Source organism: Meriones unguiculatus, chromosome 3, assembly GCF_030254825.1.
Source record: "Meriones unguiculatus strain TT.TT164.6M chromosome 3, Bangor_MerUng_6.1, whole genome shotgun sequence".
NCBI classification, from domain to species: domain Eukaryota; kingdom Metazoa; phylum Chordata; class Mammalia; order Rodentia; family Muridae; genus Meriones; species Meriones unguiculatus.
In genome coordinates this window covers 45,280,922-45,292,231 of record NC_083351.1, presented here as the reverse complement: position 1 = coordinate 45,292,231, position 11,310 = coordinate 45,280,922, and the positions used below count along the sequence as shown (strand labels likewise).

At 44.4% G+C, this 11,310-nt stretch overlaps 1 long non-coding RNA gene and 1 pseudogene across 1 annotated transcript; one reads left to right on the top strand and one right to left on the bottom strand.

Annotated features, from left to right (window-relative positions):
- Positions 1–4,511: 4,511 nt before the first annotated feature.
- Positions 4,512–6,604, top strand: LOC132652754 (uncharacterized). The gene is made up of 3 exons (XR_009590326.1): positions 4,512–4,599; positions 5,904–6,081; positions 6,207–6,604. It is a non-coding gene; the product is annotated as an uncharacterized LOC132652754 (long non-coding RNA).
- Positions 6,605–10,690: 4,086 nt separating this feature from the next.
- LOC132652843 (ribosomal protein eL22-like 1) lies at positions 10,691–11,097 on the bottom strand (annotated as a pseudogene).
- Between the last annotated feature and the right edge of the window lie 213 nt (positions 11,098–11,310).

Below are 11,310 nucleotides of genomic sequence, written 5' to 3'. Positions count from 1 at the left end.
AAAAAATACAACGTTTTAACCTACTTTCTCCAGGGAGGCCCCACCTCTAAGTTGCCACATCTGTCCAGAACAGAAACTTGTGGGGCACATCTCAGATTCAAACCATAAAACCAACTGGTAGAAACTCTGGCATATCTTAAACCGTTGGTGCTTTAAGGAGCCCTTTGGGTGATTCAGTCACAGGTTGAATTCAGGCGGCCCAGATCCAAAGGTTCTATTTACTTTGTTCTAGGATATGGACCTAGTCATTGACATGCACACACTTTAACCCTCCAGGTAATTCTCATTTCCAGCCAGGGCTGTGAACCTCTAGTCTGGATCCTCTAAACTCAATGAGTGTTTGTTGAGTGTGCATTTTGTGCCAGGCACTGAGTGAGGTGCCTGCCACAGCCACATTAATATCTATATTTATACAAGGTCCCCGCTTCTGAAATGATCACCAGCTAATAGGACAGCAGTCGTGAGAATAAATGAATTCCATACAAACTAATATCTACTCTGGAGCCCAAAGGAAAGAGGTAGACTCATTAAGCAGCCCAGATAGTGTGCCTGCAGGAAGAACCAGTTGAGCTAATTCTTTGTTTGTGTGTGTGTGCGTGTGTGTGTGTGTGTGTGTGTGTGTGTGCATGCATGTGTGCAAGTCTGAGCAGCTGTGTGTGTATGCACAAACATGTGGAGGTCAGAGGTCAGTGACAGGTGATTTCTTCACTCACTCTACATTGCTTCTACTTTTATACATTTTTTAAAAGATTTATTCTTTTATGTCAGTGAGCGTTTTGTCTGCATGCTTGTCTGTGTACCACATGGATGCCTAGTGCCTCTAAAGGTCAGAAAAGGGCACTGGATCCCCTGGAGATGGAGTTATGGAGAGTTGTGAGCTGCCATTTGGGTTCTGGGACTCAAATCCAGAACAAAAGTGCCCTTAACCACTGAGAGATCTCTCCAGCCTTCGAGTTTTAAAGACCGAGTCTCTCGTTGGCCTGGCAATCACACATCTGGCTAGGCTGGTTGGCCATCAGATCCCAGGGTCCTCCTTGCAGTGCCTCCCCAGCACTGAGGTTACACTGATGACACCCTACCAATGGTACATGGGTGCTGGAGTCTGAACATGGGTCCTTTCATGCCCACAAGCTCTTAACCAAATGAGCCAGTTCCCTTTTTGTTTGTTTGTTTTTTAGATGACATCTTTGGTTGTATTGCCAGCTGGGCCTGGAACTCACTCTGTAGACAAACTTGATGCTGCTGCAATGCTCCTGCCTCCCAAGGGCAGGGATTACAGGTGTGTGCCACGCTGACCCAGTGAGCTAAATCTTAAAGATAAGGAAAATGTTCTGAGAGCGTTTCGGGCAGAAAAATTAGTACGCACAAGGCACGGGGTCAGAAGGCAATGCTGAATGAAACTGCTTCATTGGGAAATTCCAAAACACTCCATGTAGATGAAATATCACACATAAAGAGACAAGCGTGGAATCCAAAACTGGACAGGTGAGCCCCGGGAGATTGCCTAGCTCATGGGAAAAGCCTCAAAAGGTGGTTGTAAACTGGCATTTAGTTCACCAAGTCTTGGTGATGAGAGTGCTCAGAATCTAGACTTATCTTCAAGCCTAGTGAGGAGTGGCCCAGTGCAGACAACACTCTGGCCAAAGGAAGAGAACCGCTATTCGAAGTCCACGTAAGCAAGGAGTCTCCATAGTCTGAAGAGAAAACAGACTTCGTTGACTTAAAAAACTCCACCCTCCCAGCTGCACAGACAACTAGACATCCCCCAGCCCCCAGCAGCACTACCCACCCACCGTGCTGAGAGACTTCTGCCTCGGTGCGCTGCACACAGGCAGATGAGGCTGGCAGAGTCGCTCTGTCATGCAGCCGGGAGCCAGCTCGCAGCTGCTAACTTTCTTCCCCCCTCATGTTAAGCTGGAACATTCTGCACTTTTCTTCTCCAACTCTTTCAAAGCAAGTCATTTCCCTCCTTTGGAAGGACGCCCATTGTTCCTGTGACATTAAAGATAGGTCTTCAGGCAGCAATTGGTGGAGTTAAGCTGTATTATGGGGACTTGTCAGAAGGATACAACATTATACAAAGAAATGATGTGAAACAAAAATTGCTCTCTTCAGCCTTCCCAACCACTCCTGCATGCAGATTTCAAGCCAGTGTTGTGCCCTGGTGTGCCTGGGATTGAGAGGAATGGAAGGGAGGGGTGGACTATGGAGTCTCTTTTAAGCACCCCTTCCAGCTAGCTGCTGGGAAGCGGGGTAGTTATGGGAAGTGGTGATGGATGGTGTGCGAAGGGAAGGAAGCGCTGGTTGCCAGGGCCTGAAGAGCAGTGTCTTTCTTGGTTTGTTTCTCTTAGGAATTTCTTAGAGGGAGACTGGGTGATAGTTGATTGAAGATCTAAAGGCCTTTCCTTTCCCCTGGAAATTCATAAGTTTGTTCCCAGCAACTTTCCCTGACAATAACATGGCTACATGCTACTACTGAAATGGGGCCCTGTCTATCTAAATTCTGGGTAGAGGGTCTAGACATTGCTTGCTGAAGACATGATTTCTCTTTTCATTCATTAACTTAATTTGACTGTGGCCTTTGGTTCCCACTCTCACTAAATAAGTAAGCCTGGGAAAACTATTTAAATTACTCAGGCCTCCATTTCCTCTTCTGAAAAATGGGAATATGTATTGGGATCTAGAAACGCGTGGCCTTTTGATGATGTGACATGATGTCATATACAAAGCCCATGTCTGAGATTCTTGAAACCGAGTTATTAAAAAACATTACAAAATATCTCATAATGGCTCAGCGAGTAAAGGCTTGCTGTGGTGACCTGAGTTCGATCCCCAGAGCCTGTGGAAGGTAGGAGAAAACTGACTCTGCAAAGCTGTTCTTTAATCTCTCCGTGAAACTTGTGGTGTGTGCATGCCTTCCCATCTTGCACACAAATACATACACGATGATAATAAATAAAAGTCTGAATCTCAGAACTATTAAAGATTGTGTGTGTTGGTTATCTATACATTTGTGCAGTAACAGCAGAGGTCAAAATAGGGAGCCTGATTCCCTAGGGCTGGAGTTTTAGGGTCCTTTGGAAAATCTTAAGCAATCGTGACTACTGAGCCATCTCCTCAGCCTCAAACCTCGTAGTAGTTTGAGTAAATTTACAGATTCATGTTAGGTATCATATCACTGCTAAGTACATGCTAAACGAGAATTCCTTTTTACTGCTATTGTACGTGTTAAATAATCAATGCCTACAATTAATATGTACTTGGCAGCATACATTCTCTTATATTTATGGTTGTGAGCCTAGCCTTTAACATCTGAGCCATCTCTCCAGCCCGGCAGCATACACTCTCTATAAATGTTTGTGCATGCTTTGCTTTCCCCATTGGTAGTCTATGGACATTTATTAAACACCACAGGAACTCTCCTGGCCTCTGAAAGAAGACAAGGAATGGAACTGGAGGTTCCAGGTGATCTGCAGAGCTCAGAGTGGGCTGTGGCAGGTTGGGGTTGGAGATGAAAGCTGAGAAGAAATGAATATAGTCTACTAAGTAGATAAATGAGGAACACTCAGGCAAAGCCAGTGACCAGAGAAGAGGTGCTTCCTCTGCTTACTTGGTGGATGAACCTGGACAAGGAGATGGTGTTGAGTGCCCAAGTCAGCCAAGGCACTTCTTGCCAGAGGAAAGAAGCTTTGCCAAGATATCCCAAAGCATGGAACTAGGCATGAGGGGGCGGAGTGAGGTTTCGGGAAGGGATGCTCCATAGGGAGATGCTGAGGGTGGGACTAGAAAGTTCAGCCTGGTTCCTGGGGGTGTGTTTCTGAAGGTAGAGGAGAGGCTGTGCAAGGGTTAACCTCTGTAGAATTAGCTGCCCAAGAGAGTATGATTTGTTGGTTCACTTGTTTTGAGACAAGGTGTCATGTAGTACAGGCTGTCCTCTAATTCACTATTTTAACCAAGGATGAGCTTGAAGTTCTGATGCTCTTGTCTCCTCTCTTAAGTGATGCAATGATTGGTATGCACCTTTGTTGTTGTCACCACCACCATCACCAACATTGCCACCATTACCACCACCACCATCACCACTACCACCACTACCAAGTGTATGTAGCACTGAGGACTGAACCCAGGGTTTTCTGCATTCTGGGCAAGCATGCTACCAACTCAACCTCATTTCCACTCTATTTTTGTTGTGTGATTCAAGCCTCCCTAGAACTCTATGTCCTCCAGGATGGCTCTGAACTTGGAGTGATCTTCCTGTCTCAGCTTCTTGGGTATTATGTTTATAAGCATGAGCCACCACACCTGCTTTTAAATGGAGTCCTTAGACATTTTTCTGACTCTCAGGGCTGTCTCTGTTAGGAAACCTTTCTCTCCTCTAGGAAGGCTATCATAAGCAATCAAGGAGTTGACTGACAGGCAGGTGGTAGGAGACACCCACAGGCCCCAATGGCCCTCTTTGTACCTTCTAAGTCCTTTAAATATGGCTTCTGTGGGTCTTAAGTTGCCTAACTCTTCTGTCCTGCTTCATTCCCAGGAGACCCTGATCCTCTTGCAGAACTTTGCAAACACAGGCTCTCGCTCTATTTGAAGAATGAATGGGTAAGAGAATTATTCATCTCTCCGTAGCTTTTTGCACATATTTCCCAGAAGGAGTTGTGGTTTGCTTTTTTTTGTCTCCTGGGCATCATTTTTTCCCCCTTGGGAGACTAGCTTTAGTTTCTGCAGTTTACAGTGATGGAAAAACATAAAGGAGGTAGGAAAACGAAGAGGATGAAGCCATTCTCTCCTTTCCCCGTTCACCTGGTCAGATTCTTGGCTAGGCAGGGTAGAGGTTGGCTCCCTGTGTAGCAAAAGGTGGACCTCACTTTCGTGGGGGGCAGTTGTGCCAGGAAGGAGGAAAGCTGGGTCTGCTCATAGGCCTTGAAGTCTTTTTCTTTAGTGTCATTCAGTTCCTTTGACCTCTTGGCTTAATATGCAGATTCAAAAGAAGAGCCTCAGGAACAAAAATCTCTCTGGTGCCACGTAGATTATGCTGGAATTAGGCCACTGCTCTCTATTTTACTTGGTGATCCCAGTTGGGTCTTCAAATCATACCTGTAATTTGGTGCACTCCGTGTATCTCAGACTGTCAGAGAAACCCTATAATTATTTTTCTAGGTGACAAAGTTTTAAGGAATAGCTAAATAAACGAAGCTAAATTTAGAATTTTGCCTGTGTGCAATGGAATGCGGCAAGGGGCAGGGAAGTGATCAGTGACTAGAGGAAGAGACTCTCGCTTCTTTCCAAAAGGTGGCAGCAGAAATTACCTCAATTAACTGAACAAGAAGCCAGGCCTCCTGTGCCAGCTCGCCGGGAGCCCTGGCACACACCTTTTCCCTTTTCTGCCAGAATCCCAGGCCATGCTCACTAAGCCATCCCCAGCTCCATCTGCTGCTCCAGTCTGAGACTGATCCCCAGGCCCTGTCACCTCTCTCCTCCTCCAGCTCAGCATTCCAGAAGGAGCAGGGTCAGGAGTTCACACAGCAAAGAAATCTCAGCCTTCAGCCATTTAACAGGGATCTCAGAGAGACGAGGCCAGGACCTGGGTCTGGCCTGCACGAACTCCACGGACAATAAGAAAGGTTTATTGCAAACTCACATCAGTCAGCTCTCTGGTAAAACAAGATCCAATGCTTATCAAGCTCTTCCCCCAAGTTTTTCTATTTTATTTGATTTATTATGTAGCCCAGGCTACCCTGAACTCACCAAGTTGTCCAGAGTGATCTCATGTTCACAATCTTCCTGCCTCAGCCTTCTACATGATAAAACTATGGGTATACACCACCACACCTAGCTTTTCTTCCTAGCTTTTATTTTTAATGTATTTAGTTAGTTTTACTTTTCCTTGGTCTTTTTCGTTTCAGTTTTGTTTGTTTGCTTCGAGACAATGTCTCACTACGGAACCCAGTCTGGCCTGCTGGCCTCTCTATATAGTTCAGGCTGACCACAAACGCACTACAATCCTCTTGAGTGCTGGGATCATGGGTGTGCACCACTGTGTCCAGCTTCAGCCTACCTTTTCAATGCTGAGCGTGCTCTGAGGTGGGTGTCTGTAAGTGACATGGGCTACTTAGCGCTCACGGGGGGTTACAACATCCTAGGTTGGGGGTTTACAGTGGTAAGCAGAAGACAATTCCTTGACTGCCCTCTGTTAACCCCCCTCATAGATGTAAACACAACAAATGGCAGAGCAATGTGCCTGGCTGGACAGGGGACATGGAGACAGACTGGGTACAGTAAAGTGACTGAAGAGGCCATCCCAGCTTCCAGGAGGGCATCCAAGGCCAGTCTGGCAGAGGAAACTCCAGGAGTCAGTACCTGAAGGGGCCAAGACAGCAGTCCTGGTTGTGGGTCGGATTGGACTGAGGCTGCAGGATAAACAAAAAGCCGAGTGGGCTCTCATAGACACAGGCTGAATCCTGTAGGAATGCCATAAGAAGAGGGATGTGTTTTTAAAAAATAATTACTGTTTTAACTTGACTATGGCTGTTTAGACCATGGATAAGCAAGCTCTGTGTGTTTATATCGTCATGAGCTAGGCTTAGTTTTTATCTTCTTAAGTGGTTATAGGGGAAAAATCAAAAGAATTCTATTTTGTGACATGTGAGAACTAAATGAAATTCAAATTTCAGAAGTGCGAAATAAAGTTTTATTGGAACAAAGCCATGCTCATTCATTTATATAATTTCTATGGCTCCTTTTGTGCTATCATAAAGAAGCTAAATAGTCAGGATAGAGAACATATGGTCATGAAGACTAAACTATTTCCGTTTTGGCATTTGACAGAAAACACTTATTAATTCTTGGTTTACGCCATATATAGAAGGTGGCTATGCTTTAGCTTTGGGGTCAGGAGCCCCTGACTTTAGAAGACACCACCTCATGGTTGTGTGAGTTTGGATGAGTGGGCTGCTCCTCATTTCTAGGGGAGGTGCAGCAGTAGACACTCCCTCAGAGAGACTCAGGGGATTTAATGAAATAAAGGCTTTACGACACAAAGCAAGGTTTTGGTATTTGTAGCTTCCATAATGATTATACATGGTAAAGCATGAGGGTAGGTGGAATGACGAAATGGACTGAGGGATGTTTGCGTTCCCTGGGAATTCATATGCTGCGATATTATTTGAGGCTTTAGGACCTAATCAGATTTAGATAAGAGCATCAGGGTGGAGGTCTCAGAGTCAGTGCCGTTAAAAAAAAAAATACTAACATTTGTGGCCCTCCCCCACCAAGTGAGGACATTAAGAGTTGACAGGCAGGAAGGCATCTGATGACCAGGAAGTAAGTCCTCACCAGAACCCTACTTGCATCTTCGTCTTGGACTTTCCCCTTCTGTTGTTTACATGTCTGATCTATGCTGACTTGTCACTGCACTTTGACCTGACTAATACAAGCAAAGAGCAATGATTTTTCCTTGGAAACCAGAGAAGTGGTCACTGAGCTGACTTTTAGAAAAGAAATGAACAGTTCCCAGGTGAGAAGAAAGGAAAAGACAAAGCTAATGCTCCTTACAAGCTTTTCTGGTGTCAGTGGGCATGCTGGGATTTCAAATAGAAGGGGCTTCCTGTCAGAGAAGTGATGGAGGCTGGACAGGAAGGATGAGTTTGGACAACTGAGACCGGAAATGCACATTAGTGAAAGGCCAGGTACAGCATTCTCAAGGTAACCTCGTTCGCCCCTTCTTGACCATTTGATTTTTGAAGTGTTAAATTTTCTATCCCAAAAGTCATCTCAGAACACAGGGTGAAAAGCCAGCAAATGAGGACACTTGCTATTTGTTCTTTTGTGGCCACAGACTAGATAGCTAGTACCCAAGCCCCTTCTTTATGACGGGCAACCTGCTGGTCATGGAGACACAGCGGTGAATACAAATGATGCAGTCAGGCTGTGAAGAGGGTTACGCAAAAGATTTTTTTCGAAGAAGAATACAAGGTACTGAGAAGAAGTACATTCTGACCTAATAAAGCCTCAGTGGTTTTTTGCTACAGACAATGGAAAGTTTTTGAAGGGTTCTAAATATGAAAGCAATGTTCTCAGAGTTGCCTTTGAAAGGGTGCCTCTGATAGAAGGGCCACCTCAGTGGTTCATGGTGGACACAGTAGTAGCTTAGACAAAAAAAAAGAAGTGATTATGAAAACGCAGAATTGGGCTGACCAAGGAAATGGAGTAGGAAGATGAAGTCACGGGAGCCAGGAGCTAGCTGGAACATGGAGCTTGAAGACAGCAGAGGTGGCAAGTGGATTAATCTATGACAATGCATGGAGCTTGAGACTGTTTACTGCACAGGTAGGGGAGAGAGGACCAATAGGCATGGAGTGCAGGATGAGAGATGCCGAGCTGGGAGTGCTGAGCTGAGGGTGGCTTTGAGGTTTTCATCTATGTAGCCCAAGGTTCTGACTGGAGCCACAAGTCAAGGAATCATTAGAAAGTGGGTGGTGACACTGAGACAGATCTTTTTGCCCATGTACTGGCCATATTCATGGGATTATAGTATCTTAGTTAGGGATTCTATTGCTGTGATGAAACACCATGACCAATAAGCAAATTTGGGAGGAAAGAGTTTATTTGGTTTACATTTCTGTGCTTAGTCTATCACTCAAGGAAGCTAGGATAGGAACGCATACAGGGTAGGATGCTGCAGGCAGAAGCAGATGCAGAGGCCATGGAGGGGTGCTGCCTACTGGCTTGCTCTTATGGCTTGTACAGCCTGCTTTCTTATAGAACCCAGAACCATCAGCCCAGGGAGGGCACCACCTATAATGGCCTGGGCCCTTTCCTATCAATCACTAATTAAGAAAATTTCTTACAGCCAGACCTTAAGGAGGCATTTTCTCAATTAAGGTACCTTCCTTTCAGCTAACTCTAGTCTGTGTGTCGAGTTGACAGAAGACTAGCCAGCACGGTATGCATAATATTGCCTTTCAAACACAGAGAGAGAGAGAGGGAGGGAGAGGAGAGAGAGAAGGAGGAAGGGAGGGAGGGAAAGAGAAAGGGAGGGAGGAAGGGAAGGAGGGAGGGAGGAAGGGAAGGAGGGAGTGAGGGAAGGAGGGAGGGAGGGAAAAGGCAGAGAGATAGACATCTTTAATCTCCAATGACTAGCATGTATCCTCCCCTGACTGTGCAGTTTTACAGGATGTTGCCAACACAATGAACCATCTGAAGTCTCTAACGAAGCAATTATAGAATGTGGAAGAAACAATCAATCAACTGTAAACTCTGCACTGAGAACTGCACAGAGATAGGAGGCAGATAACAGGCTTCCTGCAATTAAGTCAATGTAACATGATGCCTCATTGGAAGCCGCCTGCCCCTTCCACCAGCACACACAAAGAAAAAAATGCCTCTCACAGACCACTTCTGCCCAACCACCAATCAGCTCTGGTCTCAGAGGTGTCATTCTTTGATCATGAGGGAAATGTTCGCATTTGGGGAAGTCATTCATGAAGACATTCTGACCACAGTGGGATCTGTCCAGATAATAGACTTCAGCACTCCTTCCTTTGATTCTTGAGACTGAACAGCTCTGCTCAAAAGATGTTCGATCTTTGGCAACAATGACCGTGTTAAGAATTCCATTGTGTTATGACAGTTCTGTGCATGCCGTGACTTTAACTCAAAACAAACGTTCCAAGGTGGCATTGTTTAGGGTCAACATATACTAAGGAAAGGGAGCCAGCAAGTCTAAGTCACATGGCGGATATCATAGAACTCTGATGTGACACAGCTGCTTCAAGCCGAATCTGTCTGACATCACAGCGCTTTCATCAGCCATTTCTGGTGTACCAACTGTCCACCTTTGTCTGAACTCCTTGAGTTACTTCTATATTCAGCCTATTCTTTTGATCTTTGGGCAATCATAAGAACCTTACTAATGCCACCATTCCCTGTCCTGGGTGAACAGTCTGGAGCAACTTCTCTGAGACTTTGAAGATAGTGACACTTGATGAGAGTGATGGTCCTGTCTTCCTTATCTTCCCCTATGCAATAAAACTTCATGTTTCTCTAGCCTATGTTTGTGTGATACCCTGATAGCTATCCTCTCTTCCCTCAAAGCTTTCTCAGTTATTGACAAACTCCTGGGGACCCCACCTAATCATAGTCATAGAGGGCTTTTTATGAAACCAACATGGTGTGACGTAGAGAGGTCAATAACAGATGCATATTATTATTTTATTGCTATTAATGAAGATAGGAGTTGCTCTTCTTCAAAGATTTGATTTCCTTCAGAGCAGTGTGACACATGAGGTTCTCACAGGCATTAGCATACCAATGTCTGTGTGTGTGTGTACAATGATTCTCTGTTCCCCACATGAAGCCAGAAGAGCCAGGCTATGTGCAGGGTAATCATTAATCCTTCACTTGTCTTGTTGGGAAAAGTGTTTTCCCAGCCATTTAAAAGCAGGAAATCTCATATTTTATAAAAAATAATTAGATATAATAACCCTTTTGTAAGACACAGTCACAAGAAGCCAAAAGTATAGGGGTCTTTTTTTTTTAAGAGTACAATGATTTTTATTTACTGATAAAGTCCTTCTTTAGATTTCTTCCTCAAACATACTCCATTTTTAGAAGAAGGATTATTATTAAATTATTATTTAATTATATTATAATAATTAAAGTAAATAGTATACTTAAATATTTAAATAAGTCATTAAGTTACTATAATAATTATTAAAACTATTATTAAGAAGGCTAGGTAGCCCTTAGATTCTGATCCATCTTTATCTTGACTCCTCTGTAAGTAACTAAGTTCCTAAGTCTCCTGTCTGATTCAACCACACAAAACCAATGGCAGAAATTATTGTCCTTCAGGGATTTCTTAGGAAGGTATTTCACTGGCCTTCTAGAGAACTGTTTCTTAGAAACAGCTTGTTGTATTCTTCAAGTGTTCAATAATGAACCACATTCCCAAGGTTTCCAGTTTTTCCAGTAATTTAGCTTTCTCCAGTAGAAACGGCTTAAAATTTCCAAAATCAAAATCCCATCTTCTATCGGATGAGTAAAGTCCAAATTAAGCCTCCAGGCTGACCTCTTAGGCTTGTCTCTCTGCATCAGCATCTTGAGCCAGTACCTGTTGGAAGATCTAAGGGTAAGGTAAGAAGAAAATTTCCTTGTGCCCATTTCCCCTTTTCCATGCTGGTGCTTTCTCTGGTTTGAACTTGTGCAGGTCTTGTGCACATTGTCAGTCTCTGAGAGTTCATATGTGTGTCCATCCTGTTGGGTCTGGAAGACCCTGTTTCTCTGGAGTTATCAACACTTCTGGCTCTTATG